Source organism: Crocodylus porosus, unplaced genomic scaffold, assembly GCF_001723895.1.
Source record: "Crocodylus porosus isolate Cpor-Errol unplaced genomic scaffold, CroPor_comp1, whole genome shotgun sequence".
Lineage (NCBI taxonomy): Eukaryota > Metazoa > Chordata > Crocodylia > Crocodylidae > Crocodylus > Crocodylus porosus.
Genome location: NW_017728906.1, coordinates 178001088 through 178015023, shown reverse-complemented (window position 1 = coordinate 178015023; position 13936 = coordinate 178001088). Strand labels below are relative to the sequence as shown.

The 13936-nt window shown below is 44.0% G+C and overlaps 1 long non-coding RNA gene across 1 annotated transcript in view; it reads right to left on the bottom strand.

Moving 5' to 3' along the window:
• Positions 1-4605: 4605 nt before the first annotated feature.
• LOC109306725 overlaps positions 4606-13936 on the bottom strand; it is a 12263-nt gene continuing 2932 nt past the window's right edge. The window contains exons 2-4 of the long non-coding RNA XR_002100091.1: positions 10804-10877; positions 9231-9321; positions 4606-5641 (exon numbers count right to left, since the gene is read on the bottom strand). This is a non-coding gene — a long non-coding RNA (uncharacterized LOC109306725). The remainder of the gene's footprint in view (positions 5642-9230; positions 9322-10803; positions 10878-13936) is intronic.

Below are 13936 nucleotides of genomic sequence, written 5' to 3'. Positions count from 1 at the left end.
AAAAAGTGTTCTACTGACTATATCAGCAAATCAGATGAAACACCATCCTGTCACCCCATTACTTTTCCCCTATTAAGCAATGAGTCTAATTTCTGATCTTTCTTACATTGGTCTTACATTAAGGTAATTTCATTGAACTCAGTCAGTTTATCCATGTGAAAGTAGAATCCAGCTCTCTCATGGAAGCAAAAGGGAAGCTGACTAGTTTCCACAAAAAAAGGATGCCTAAATAAAAAGACTTTTTCCTATTTTTCCAGAGTGAAACTTGACTTTGGCTGTTACAGAACTGTCCTCATGTTCTCTAGATTTGTTGGGAGGTGACTTCACAATCAGTCTCTGTACTTTCTGACTTGATCTGAACAGAATTGAGGGGCAGGTGGAGAATAAAAGGAACAGGAGACAAATTTTGAAAACAAAGTTAGTAAGTTATAATTTCTGCCGCCCTTCAGAAGTGAACTAGACATCCTGAAGACACCCTAAATACACAAATCCTCATGCCATATCACTGAAGTCATTGAGTTTTCAATGTGTACTGCTCTGGGGCAATCCATGAATGAACCCGAACTGGGGCTCCATCCTGTCTTGCAGAGCATATTGAAATGTTGCCTTTTGTTCTGAACTGCAGTTAAACCAGATTATGAAATAGTGAAATCCTCTGCAAAGTGGAAACAGCTTTCTCTATTCATCTCTAATAAAAAGCACTGGCTTGACTGGCATAAGCACTGACAAGGTGTCATTAGGTCACCTCCTGTCATTAGGAGGTAACTGAATGACACACAGAGCATGCTGGAAGCCTGTCATTCAGGCAGGCATCATCATGTAGCAGCAGAATCACAAGAACATGCAAGGGCCTATTGTAGGACAAAGGGTAGCCCTGGCTATAGTGAGATAGGGAGATGCTCCTAAGTGAGCAGATGGAGACCACCAGGAGCTGTGTTGTGGTGTCTTGGTGACCACATGCCCCAGGAACTCCTCTTCTTTAGTCCTTACAAGACCTGCCCTGGAACACATTTTGTCATTTTTACTTCCCGGCTGTGGACCCAGTGCTGTGGAGTCCAAGGCTCATTTGGAGTCCACGGTAGGAATGGAGGGGTTGCCAGATACAGGTGAGGCGGGGTGGACTAACCCTGCTCATGGGCTAGGCCCCCAGGCATTACAGGCAGGGATCACTCAGCCCCTGCCTTCCCCTTTGCAGCACCTGGAAACCCCTTCACCTCCACCCCTGCCCAACTGAGCAGCACCGAGTTCATAGCAGGGACGTGAAGCTGACTAAATGCTTTTTAGATTGGGTCTTGTAATAACAAAGAAGCAGATTTCTTGGGGAGCCCAGGGGGCCCACCAATCACCACAAATAGGCATTGTGCAGTTGCCCCCCAGCACCTGGATCCCCCCACCTCAAATGAATCTAGGATTCTGCTGAGTCGGGTCCATTTCTTGTGATGTGGTCCAGGCTGTTTCCATGACATGCACCCTCAGTCAACCACAGAGATTTTGGTAAAGTGTAATTGTACTTTTGATTAAACTAGATCAGTCTTTTTTAACTCAATGTTTTTGAGCAGGGAAAGCAGAAAACTGCAATTGTAGGCAGTGACATCTTCCTTTTCTTTGGTGTCCAGCCAGTCTGGGTCTTCCTCTCCCTGTAGGTGAATATGGGGGAAACTCCCTGCCCTGACCCTGGCCTGTCACCTCCTGGTGACATTTTGGTCCCTCTGAAATGCCTGAGAGATGACATCAGTTCTGTTTGAACCCTTAGAAGGTTTGGACGCTTCTGTCTGGGGACAACTATGAATCGATTCCCAATCAGTGACATTCTTGGAATGGTTCCAGTCTTATGTCTGTCCTCACATGCAGGGTTCATAGTGTTGCATTCAGCTCAGCTGCTCTATTAATTGCCTCACCATATATTGTGAGAGAACATGTTTGCCTTTTTTCTGTCCCTGCATGGAAGTGCTCTTAGTTGAGACATACAGTGAAAAAAAATACATCAAGCTTGCCATAAACATGCTTGTGTTTGGAATCTCTTTTCCCACTGATAAGAGGTATGATCCAGCTCAGAACCATGACCTGTTTCAGTAGTTGGCATTAATGCAACTCTCATCCTGACAACATCAGGCAAATGCACGGCATGAGATCCAATAAACAGCATGTTGGAAGTGGATGCTTACCCTAAGCATGTAGCAGAGTACTTTGCTGTGAAGCTCGCATAGTCTTCTTGCAGATGTCTTCACTACAGCACTGGCTTTCCAACAACAAACCAATTTTCAAAAACTGTGGAGTCCCCCTTAATGTGAGGCATGATTATTATTAATTGAAAACTGATCCCTCAGTTCTCATTAGCAGTTTCAGAGCAGGACCACAAGCACAGAGTGATGAGACTGCATCAGTGTGCAGACCTGGGATGACCAGCAGTGACTCAAGAATTTTCCACAAGGAAAAGACTTTCATGAGCTGGCCCTTTAGTTTAAGGACACAACATTGGGGCCAGCAGGGCCATAGCCTAATAGCCTTTTGCTGTGTAGAAGCTGGGTACCTCAAACTGTAACAGGTTGGCAGATAATAAGGATGGTACTGTGATGATGGAGCTTACAAGACAATTGCTGCTGTAGTTTACCTGTAGATGGTGAAGATTGCTAATGTCCCCAAAATAAAATCTGGCTTTGAATAAATGGGGTTGTTGAACTATGTTGGAGCCATTCTTGTCACACATGTGCCCATTGACTGCCCCTTCTATGCAAGGTGCAGGTGACTCCATCATTCAGAAAGGATAATTTTTGTTTGTCTAGCCTTGATTGACTGTGTGTTTTTTAAATGACAATGGTTTTTAAATGGGAATTGTAAATGACAAACTTGTATCTATAAACTGATAGGTACTTTCTGTTGCAGAAGAAAGGCACTTGTAAAAGAGTAGGAGAGGATGGTCCTGGGAAAGCTGTGGGAAGACATTAGAGGACTGTCAGTCCCTGAGTTAAGTAGTTTGAGTCCACAATGCCAAAAGGGTGGGTTAAAGCAGAACCTGGACTCTACAGGCATATTTGTGTTGCTACTTTTTGCCGCTGGTCATGCCCCTGTAGCGAGGGGCAAAACACCTCATTTCAGGGAAACTGCCATCTCCCTGCTCCTTCCAGCTCCTGGTATGCTGGAGGAGCAGCAGCCGGAGTGTCTCCTAGGAGGACTGAGCTTCTGTGCCTGCTGGCTCACACTCCTGAAGCATGCACTGTGTTGCTTTTATTTCCATGCCTTTTTTGCTACTGGGATTTTCTGGTAGCAGATTTTGCCCCTGCATCCCAGACATGTGGTTTGTGATGCCACAAAGAGGTTTGCAGTGCCACAAACCACACGTGCCTGCACACGTGGATTCAGCCTACGTGATCTCTCCAGCAGGCCAGCCAGCCTGAATGCAAAGCACCTCCTTGGCTAGAAATTTTTATGCCCAGAGAGTAGAATGGTCATGGGAAAGAGTAAAGCTCAGATGTAAGCCTAGTGAAAAGCAACCTCTCCTTTAGTAGACAACACATGCAGATAACCCACATAGGGTAGCACCACAAGTAAAAAAAGCAAAAAAGAACATAGTTTCTTTTTTATCCATGTAGATGTGTCTTATGCACTTTGGAGCACTCACAGTGTATTCAAGCACATCCAACATCTGTAGCAGCTGCTGTGTCACTAAAGAGAAGCAGTGGTACTTCAGAGAGCAGAGCTGCAGAGAGCAGGGATGAGATGGCAGCTGTATCTGTTAGGCATGCTGTGCCAGCTGCCGCAGCTGCTGCTTTCTGTCTGCTTATTAGATCCTGAACTCCACCCCTGGAGAGCACCCTGTATCTTTGTGGTCCTCCTCCTTCCTCTTGGACCAAACTAAGAATAAAATATATATGCGCTTTTCTTTTGCTAAGGGAGATTTTAAAAATTTTACTATTTCTGGATATATAACTAAAAGCCGCTTCTTAGTTGCTTATGGCTTCTTGCCTTCAATTTTTTATGAGATTAGATTAGGTAGCACTGAATGTGATTTGCCAGCCATACCAGCCTTTTCCCTCTGCACAATGATTGAATCCTATGTGTCACAAGACGGAGAACCTAAATGGAAGGAAACAATGCAGCCTACTGGATGTCTGATTGGGACACTAGAGTGGGTTAATAAAATTAGACTTGTCAATCTCACTTGATCTTCCCTACTTTTGCCATATTGTCTGCATCAGGGACTATGCTAAAGGTTGACCACAATCTGCAGCTGTCCAAAAATAACAATAATTGTAATATACAGCAAATTAATTATCTTATTTTTTTATCCCAGAATTTCTAAATATCTGGGAGTGGGGCCAATGTTCATTTTCAGATTCATGGACAGGATTGTAGTGGCCAATAAAACCAAGAACAGAAAAAGTTACTGCAAAACTAAAATGCCAAAGTAAATGAGGTGCAAAAAGAAGAAATAAAAGAAATAAAAGAGAAAAACCTGACTTGAAGAAAATATTTTACAAGGTAAACCAGCCAGCATTACTGGTGCCACAGGGAGTTGCCATAGTTCAAACTGTAACAGTATACTTTGGCTTACAAACATGCGGACTATTTATGGATCACAGGAGCATTAAAGCTGCACAAAATAAATCAATATTCAGGTAGCTTTATTAAGTATTCTGTTTTCACTAGAAAGGCATATTCTGATTCAGATTCATTCAGAGAAAGTCTCTCAGGCTTTACCAAAGGCACAAAATACAGCAATTATATTACCCGAGTGATAGAGCTGCCATCACTTCCCTTGGGAGCCTATTTCACAGTCTGATAGATTGTACTGCACGGAAAATCAGCCTAAGTAGTTATCTGGATATTCAGCCTAAATTTTCCTTTTGCCACTTTCATGGAGGCATAAGATTCTCACAGCCACTGATGCAGCAGTACATGCTCTTGCCATCTCATTTTGACTCACTAATTGTTTCTTTGCTGGTGTTGGTGTTTGTTTATTTTGGGAGGATCTTCAGGCAAAATCTACAAGGACACTTAGATATGGCAGTACCTACCTGTCAGGTGTCCTGCCTAACATTTAGTGAGGCCCTTAGATCCAAGTGAGGCACACAGGCTCCCCATAAAGTGCATGGAGTCAGGAAGTGCTCAGCAGCAGGATTCACAGACTCAGAGATCACATAAGCAAGCTCAGATGAGAAACTAACAAGAGGACCAAGACCTCAGCCACTGCTAGCTGTTAGGCAGATAACTCTCCATGGGATTCTCAGTTGTAAATCCTATCCTGGATTTTGTTCCCAAAACCAGGTCAGTTCTTTCTCCTGAAAACCTAAGATAAGAGCAATCCCTTTACAACTCTTGGGACATTTCATCCTTAACCCATACCAAAGTCTGCTAGTCTCATGTTCAGTGATCAAGACAAAAAGATGTGAGAAGTTTTGTATGATTTTTTTAATAGCCTTTGAAATATCCCTTTGGCATTTGAAGTGAACTCGTTCCCCATCATTGGAGTCATACTTGTTCACATCTGCGGTTTTGTGATGACACCAGTCACCTTGTGTATTTTCTATGCTGAACACCTTTTTGCTTTATAGATCCTTGTGATCTGCTAGTAAACTCTACTTGATGCAGAGACTTTCATGAAGTTCAGGGTTGTGTTACTGCATTCTGCCTCTTAGCAAAGCTGAAATGTAACGGGAAAAAGAAGTGAGAAGCCATGTATAATTCAACTTGTCTAACAAACCGAAATATGTGCAAACTGAATGGGGCAATTTTGCACAACTGTACTTGTTTGCAAGTTGCATAATGCCCACTGCAAAGCAAGTGAACCACTGCCTATGACTTGATCATTATGCTGAAGTCAAAGCTAGTGGGAGGTAACCATATGCACTGCTTTAACAGGGTGTGAGAAATAAAGTCAGTGAACACAGATGTTTCTCTCATTTCTTGTCGACAAATTATTCTTTTCCTTTTTAGAAAGCTATACATTGTTTTGTAGTTGGGCTTTTGTTTCAAGTGCAGTTCAGCCTTGGGCTTTGTTTGCTTGTTTGTTTCCTCTCCTGCTCCTTTGTTTGTTTTCCCAGTTTCCTCTGTCTGCTCCTTGAGTGACTAAAACTGTCTGTGTTGTTTCCTTTGTCTCTGTTGCTTCCCTTGGTCCCTCTGCGTGATGTGGCATGTGTTAATGTTATGTAATGTAGTTAGGTGATTGTATTTATCTACATAGTTAGCATGCAAACCAGTACAATGGATTGTGTTTAGAGATAAAGGCATGTAAAGAATTCTTGCAAGGTTATTTTTCTAGGATTTTGGGAAAAATGTAATTTACTTCTATTGAAAATTACCTTGGTTTTGTTTTTATCTTACAGAAATACTTACAAAGCAACAAGTGTGTGGGGACACATGAGCACTTGTGCGCTTGTTTGAATGAGAGAGGGAAAGAATGTTTTACTCAGCACACCTGAAGTAATTTCTGATGGATCAGTCCTACTCTGAAAAAAATATAAGTAGTAGTCATATTTACTCCATGACCTCTCTTCTTTGAACCAGAGACCTATTTCCCTACCTTCACCGTAACTTTTAATTTTTGTTATTTGTGGTGAGTGTTTTTTTAAATTTTGTTATAAGTAGCTGTGTCTACATGTGCACTTAACTGTGGAGTAGACTAATTAGCTGTGGAGTAAAGCATCACCATTTATGTGTGTGACAGTATTAGTCCACAGTAAACTAATAGTAGGGGGGCAGATCAAGGCCCCCATAGTGAGGGAGGAGTGGGGCAGAGGAAAGGGCAGGGACTGGGGTGAATGGGGCCCTGGGGCCAGGGTGGGACACTTGGAGCCTGGACAACTTGTCCAGGGGTGCAAGGGGGGTCCCGCCACAGTGTGCACCCCGGGGGAGGCCTGGGGGACACACGCCCCCTGGATCTGTGCACAGGGCAGAGGCAGGCTGCCACTGTGAGATGGACTCTATGCCTGATTGCTGCTGCCCCAGAGCAGCACAATGCCATGTGTCTGCTGAGCCCGGCGTGTGCACAGCAGCAGAAGTCCCACTCCCGTACCCCTGACCAAGCTGCCCAGGCTCCAAGCATCCCACAACCTGCCCTGGCTCTGGGTTCCCCTTCACCCCACCCCCTGACCCAGCCTCTGCCCCCTCCCTCCCTCACCACAGGGGCTTCGATCTGCCACACCACAACACTTCCCCTTGACAGACTTCCCTGCTGGGGGGGGGGGTGTGCTCAGCCCCCCCAAGTAATATTTTCTCCCTTCACCTATGTCAGTCAGCCCAGCCAGCAGGGGGCCAGACTGCTGCCTGCCACCTAGCTGCATGGCTCTGCACTTTCAGCACCCTCTTGCCCCAGCCAGCCCCTCTGCCACCACCACCTAGAACCTGGGGTGATCCCCTGTGCTCCTGGCATAAACTGCCCTGCTCCAGCTCAAATTGCAGCTGTTCAGGTACATGTGTAGACACTGCACCTGACTGTAGTTTACTCTGTCTTAAACCGCTCTGAATTTTATTGCTTTAAATTAACTGCACATGTAGATGCATCTAGTGAAGTGAAAAATAATCTTAAATCCTGGATCATTTCATAGCTTCAGTTCTGTTCAAATTCTATCCACTGATTTGTGCTTCGTAGCTTCATTATTTATCATGAGTTTAGTGCCCCAGCAGCCTCTCAGCTTCACTTTTAACGCACAGGTTGCTGTTGGGTGCATCTGCACATCTCTCTACAGTGATGCAGCAATGCATTACGTTGCTGTATGGTGTGCTGCAGCTGCATTAGCAGTCATGTGGGTCTACACAATTGGCAGCTGTCACCACAGAGGCATGCTCCCCCATTTTACTCTGCCACTACAGTGACGTAGCAGCCAACTCTAACCATACACCATGTAGACAGCTCAATACGGGCGGTTGCTGCACTGTGCTTTAGTATTTCCAAAAAAAAGTACTGAAGCATGGCACCATAGCAACATCACCCTATGATGGCATGTAGACATGCCCATTGTCATTCAAAAAATGGCAGATTCCATTCTCTATTGTTATATCTTGCATATCAGCAATGTGGTCTAGTTTAACCAAAAGAAGCAGGATTTCATTTAGTTGTTGCTAGTGAGCTTTTTGTTTCCTACTCATTGATTAAGAACTTGTAGTAATGCCTATTTAAGTCAATGAGTATAGTCCCATTGATTTTAGTGGAGGTAGATTGAATCTTTAGACTCACTAATTTATCAAGACACTTATTAATTTTACACATATGAGTAGCGCATTGACTTACAGTTAAGCATATAGTTAAGTGCTCTGCTGTAATAGTTCATAGAGCATATGATCCAAGGCTTTTCTTGGTAGCAAGGCAAATAGCATACAATGCAATAAACCAATAGGAACAAAAATATCTAGAGTAAAGCAATAAGAACACTGTAAAATTTCCCATAACAACTATCAATTTTCTCTTCTGCTTTTTTAAAAATAAGCCATTTAAGACTTTACTCTTCCATAGAAAGAATTACCCAGTCTTTCAAATCACATCTGATATTGTATATATTGAATTCAATGAGAAAACTACTATTTGTACCAACAAGTGCAGCATCAGGCCTTTAAGCATTATTTAATTAAATCTCAAAATAACCTGGATAATGCAAGTAAGCATTATTCAACCCCTGACACAGAGTGGAAACCAACAATTAATCAATTAATAGCCAACTTTTCAAAAATTACCTAATCCTTTGAACCTTTATACCACAAATGAAACATTTTGTTTGATCTAAAATTGAAGTTTTCTTTAGAATTTGACCATTTAAAAAGTTTTCTTTTAAACAAATATGATGGAAGTTTTAAAATCAAAAGCTAATCCAAATAAAAACACTGAAACTTTTCATTTTGTAAATGATCAAATGATCAAATGGTCAAATGTTTTGACTTCTTTTGAAAATGTTTTTGGGTTTTTTCTTGCAAGAAAAATTCAGCAAAACCAGTCTAGCTTTGTGAAATGTTATGGTGTTGCCAAATCTGAATTTTTTTGACAAAAATATTTGTGCTGCAACATATTACCAGATTCCACTTCTATGTTTTACTGTAACACTGAATTTAGAATATTCTTTGCATTGTCGAATAGAATGATGTCAGGTAGCAAAATGTTTTCTAACAGGTAGGACACTGGACTGTAACTCAAGGCTTGGTCTTTGAGTCACAGAAATCCTGTGTGACCTTGGGGCAATTATTTATATGTCCTGTGCCTCAACACCCAGTTTTAAATGTGATTAATAGTAATACTTTCTTACTTCAGAGGGATGTTGTCAGAATGATGAGTACGAGACACCCAGGCACTACAATATAACAATTGGGTTATGTAAGTAGCTTGATAGATGTAACCTGTCAAGAGAGTTGGAGTAGGAAATGATGTAGATGGCAAAAATGGAAGGGAAAATAAATAAGCTAGGTGGTTTCATAGGGGATTGCCTTGTGTAATAATTCTGAGGATACACACATACACTTTAGATATAATTTATACAACTCACTATAGCCATACACATCTTCATGCTAAACAGTGGGAAAGAACTTGGGGCCTTGTGCTTCAAAACCCAAGTTACTTATCAGTACATGAAAATCTCTAGTTTAGCTGTTGTTATTAGGCAAATATCCCTTTTTGGGACAAAGAGCATAGAAAAGAACCCTTTTAGCAATGTCTTTACTGTATGCCATGACAGTATTTTTTTAAATACAGGAGGATAACACTGGATCTGTCTCTTTCTTTGTTTAGCATTGTGCCCTGCACAGAGCAGTGACATATAGGCATAGTGTTTTGAATGTCATCTTTTTTATCCTGTATTTGTACAGTGTGTGACCCAGCACACTGGGATCCTGATATATGACCAGCACTCATAATGTTTCCATTAGTATTACTACTACTACTACTGTTACTACTTCTACTAATAAGAAGTTGACTCTTCCAAGATGCAGGATAGGCAAAATTCCATCCAATAGCAATAGCTGCTTTTCTATGCATAGAAATATTAGGATTTTAAAGTCACTTCCCTACAGAACTTTATACCATTGGCTATTCAAATTTGAAATTGTTAAGTGCAGAAAAACTATTGTAGATCATTTTATGGCTTCTTCTGGTACTATTAAACTCATGGCAACTAGGGCACATGGCTTAATAGCCAAGGGGATATGAAAACTTGTTCAAAATATATTCAAAAATGTCTCTAAAACTTTCATAAAATACATTTCTGGATCATGGAATGCATGATGGTCTGCTTGGGTTTTGAGGAGCTTTGTCAATACACACTTGCAATGACTTGCCCATTTCTATTATGCTTTCACACTTGTGAATCATGTATCCATCACAAATCAAACTTCTACACCATGCTACAAGATCATAGGTTCTCATTTTTTTCTTTGGGTGTATTTCTGTAGGTCCACATGCACAGAAAGAGAGAGAACTGAATATGGAGAACACCAGACAATGTTATATATGCTATAGTACATGTGATATGTATTTTTCTATCTGGTCTCTACATCCACATTATGGTAGTGCTTACAAATACCAATCAAGGACTCTATTCTATTATAACTGCACAGAAAGACAGGAAAGAAGACAGTCACCAGATATTTCCAGCAACCTTACAGACTAGGAGAGGATTAACTATCTATTGGCCAAATATTTTCATTATATTTAAATTTGTGTAAGGATTTAGAATAGGAGCCGTGCTTAACATTTAATTATAGGTTGAAAAATATAGTTAGAGAAGGGAGCCTATAGGTGTATTTCAAAATGTAAATAAATAAGTAAAATACATTAATACAATAAAAACTTAATTTCAGTTGCATTTTTTCTGCCCGTTAGCATACCAGATGATTACTTCACTTTCTCACAGTTATATGCCTTTTTACTTATACTTTGAGAATATCTGTGAAGAAAAGATCTGTTAAGAGAGCACCATGTTACTATTAACTTGCATGAATTAGTATCATTAATTAGTGTCATTAATACCTTGCATTTATATATGCTTTGCACTTTTAATCCCCAAATAATCATGCAGCCTTAACCAATGACATACAAACATACCCTTCCCAACCAATGAGGTGCAGATCACTTCTTAAACAAAGCAGCTACTTCTGCATAACAACCCAAACAAAAAAACCCCTATGAAAATAACCAACTCTTGCCACTGCTTCAACTTTACTAAGGCCAATTAACAACTCTTATTTCCTCCAGTGAATGCTGGATTGGGCTTGTAGAACACAGTAACACTGAACAGCCATTCAAGACAGAAAATGAAGAAGAATTCCAGTTGCATCTATAGAGGTATATTTTTAAATGAAGCATAATTATCCTTATGATATTTTCAATTAAAATGATAAAATCTTCTTGGTAAAATCAGTAATTTCACCCACAGTTATAATTGGTTTGCTAGGAGAATCATTGTCAATGAGGAACTTAGAAGATTGTCACCTGCTAAATCAGATAGGTGAGCCATATTAGAGGTTTCCCATGTACATACTGAGCCATATAAATACTCCAGGATTACTGAACTTACATAATCTTAGGCTCCAGAGAGGTGAGAGATGCGTGGGTGAAAGCCCGCTGTGCCCCCACTCCCCCGAAGCCCCCCAGAGACCCCCCAGCAGCTGCAGAGCCCCCTGATGACCCCCAGCACAGCTGGAGATAAGCAGGGCTCGTGGTGGGAGGGGGTTAACCCCTTAGTGTGTGGAGGAGGCGGCTGAGTGGGTCTCACCCCACCCAGGCCCCTACTTCGCCCAGCCCCCCAGGGAGCCATGTGAACAGGCTGCACAAACAGGCGTGCTTGTCTGCCAGCGTGTGAGTTAGTGTGGAGTTTGTGTGGGAGAGTGTGCGGGAGGGCCCGAGACCCTGCCTCCAAACTTGCCAGGGTAGACAGCCCCAGCCATAGTCAGCCTTCCAGAGGCATGACATGGATGGGCACGTGCCGCACCCCAAGGGTCCGCTTGGGCTGTGCGGCCCCCCACTCTGGCACCTCAGAGACAACCACCCAGACGGAGCCCATGGTTTTGGGCTCCACGCAAACAGAGCCTCTGGCTCTCAGCTGTGGGGGCTGCCTGTCACTTTTTCAGGCTCTAGGGCCCAGGAGCATGGTCACCTCCCCTTGTGGGGTTTGCTTTCTTTTGGGGTCTCCAGCACGCCGGCTGGAGGAGCTTCAGGCCACAGTCCAGAGACTGCGTGCCATCAGGGACTGCGAGCAGGAGACAGACTCCTGCTGCCAGGCCCTTCTCCCCTGGGAGCCGGAGGGTAGACCACAGTGTCCCTACAGGACAAGGGAGGACTCTGGGACCTCCCACTCTGTCCAGTCAGGGGCATGGACCAAGGTGGTCAAGGGCCCTAAGGCCTGCTGTACCAAGGCCCCTCCCTCGCCGGAGCTTAGCAACAGGTATGCACCTCTTGCAGCCCCAGCAGAGCCTGCTGAGTTGCCAGCTCCTGCAGGCAACACAGACTCAACTGCAGCTACCGCCCCTGCTCTCCACAAGATGAAACATAAGGTGTTTGTTGTGGAAGACTCCATCCTGAGGGGGAGTGAGGGGGTTATCTGCCTCCCCGACCCCTTAGCTGGGCAGTCTGCTGCTTCGCAGGGGGCTCACATCTGGGACATTGTGGAGAGGATCCCTAAGTTCCTACAGACCACAGACCACTATCAGTGCTTCTTATTCATGTGGGCACCAATGACATGGCTCGGAGCGCTCCCAGCCAGGTCATGAGGCACTACAGGGATTTGGGAGTGGGGCTAAAAGGTCTGGGGGCACAGGTGGTGTTCTCGTCGATCCTCCCAGTCTTGGGGTATGGGCCGAGGACAGAGAGGAGGATCTACATAGTCAACCAAAGACTGTGGCGCTGGTGTCACAGGGAAGGCTTTGGCTTCCATGACCACAGCCCACTCTTTAGTGAGAGAGACAACGAGGAAGAGATGGCCTCCACCCCTCTCCCCTGGGGGGGGAGGCTCTTCTTAGCCAGACTGGCTGACCTGCTCCACCGGGCTTTAAAATAAGACCGTTGGGGGACAGGGGGACTACTGCCACTGCTGGCCCACTGAGTAACCCTTGCAAAGCCAGCAGGCCAAGGCACTTAAGGGAGCCCACCCCAGCCCCAGCCCTGATACAATCTGTGGGCAAGGCAAGAGCCCCCAAGGGGATATTTGCCTGCCTGTACACAAATGCCAGGAGCTTGGGGAATAAGCAGGAGCAGCTTGTCCTCCTGCTCAATGCAAAGAATTATGATGTCATAGGGATAACGGACACCTGGTGGGACTCCACCCATGACTGGACCACAGGTATAGATGGCTATACCCTGTACAGGAGGGATTGTGTAGATAAAAGGGGCGGGGGTGTAGCTCTCTATGTTAAGGAAATACATGTCCCTGCAAGCTGATATTGGTGACCAGGGTGGATGACTGGAGACCCTCTGGGTTCAAATCCGTGGGGAACACGGCACAGGGGACACAACGGTGGGAGTCTACTACAGACCTCCCACCCAAAGTCCTGAGCTTGACCAGGAGTTCACCTGGGAACTGGCTGAGGCCGCACGCTCTAGGACCATGGTTGTCACGGGTGACTTCAATTACCTAGACATCCCGTGGGAGGATCACTCAGCAAAATCTGAGCAGTCGCAAAGCTTCCTCTCGTGCGTGGATGACCTCTACCTGTCTCAAGAAATCTATGGGCTGAGAGGTAAAGCACTGCTCAACCTGGTACTGGCTACTGGGGATGACCTAATAGGTGATCTAGTGATCGATGGGAAGCTGGGTGACAGCGACCATAAGCTAATCACTTTCACCATCCACCGTAAAGCTGGCAAGTCAGTCAGCAACACGGAAGTCCTTGACTTCTGAAAATCTGACTTTGACAAGCTCAGGAGGCTTGTCAGTGTGGCCCTAAGGGACCATGAGCCTAGGGAGATGGGCGTTCAAGAAGAGTGGTTGCTCCTCAAGGGAGTGATCCTCGATGCACAAGCTAA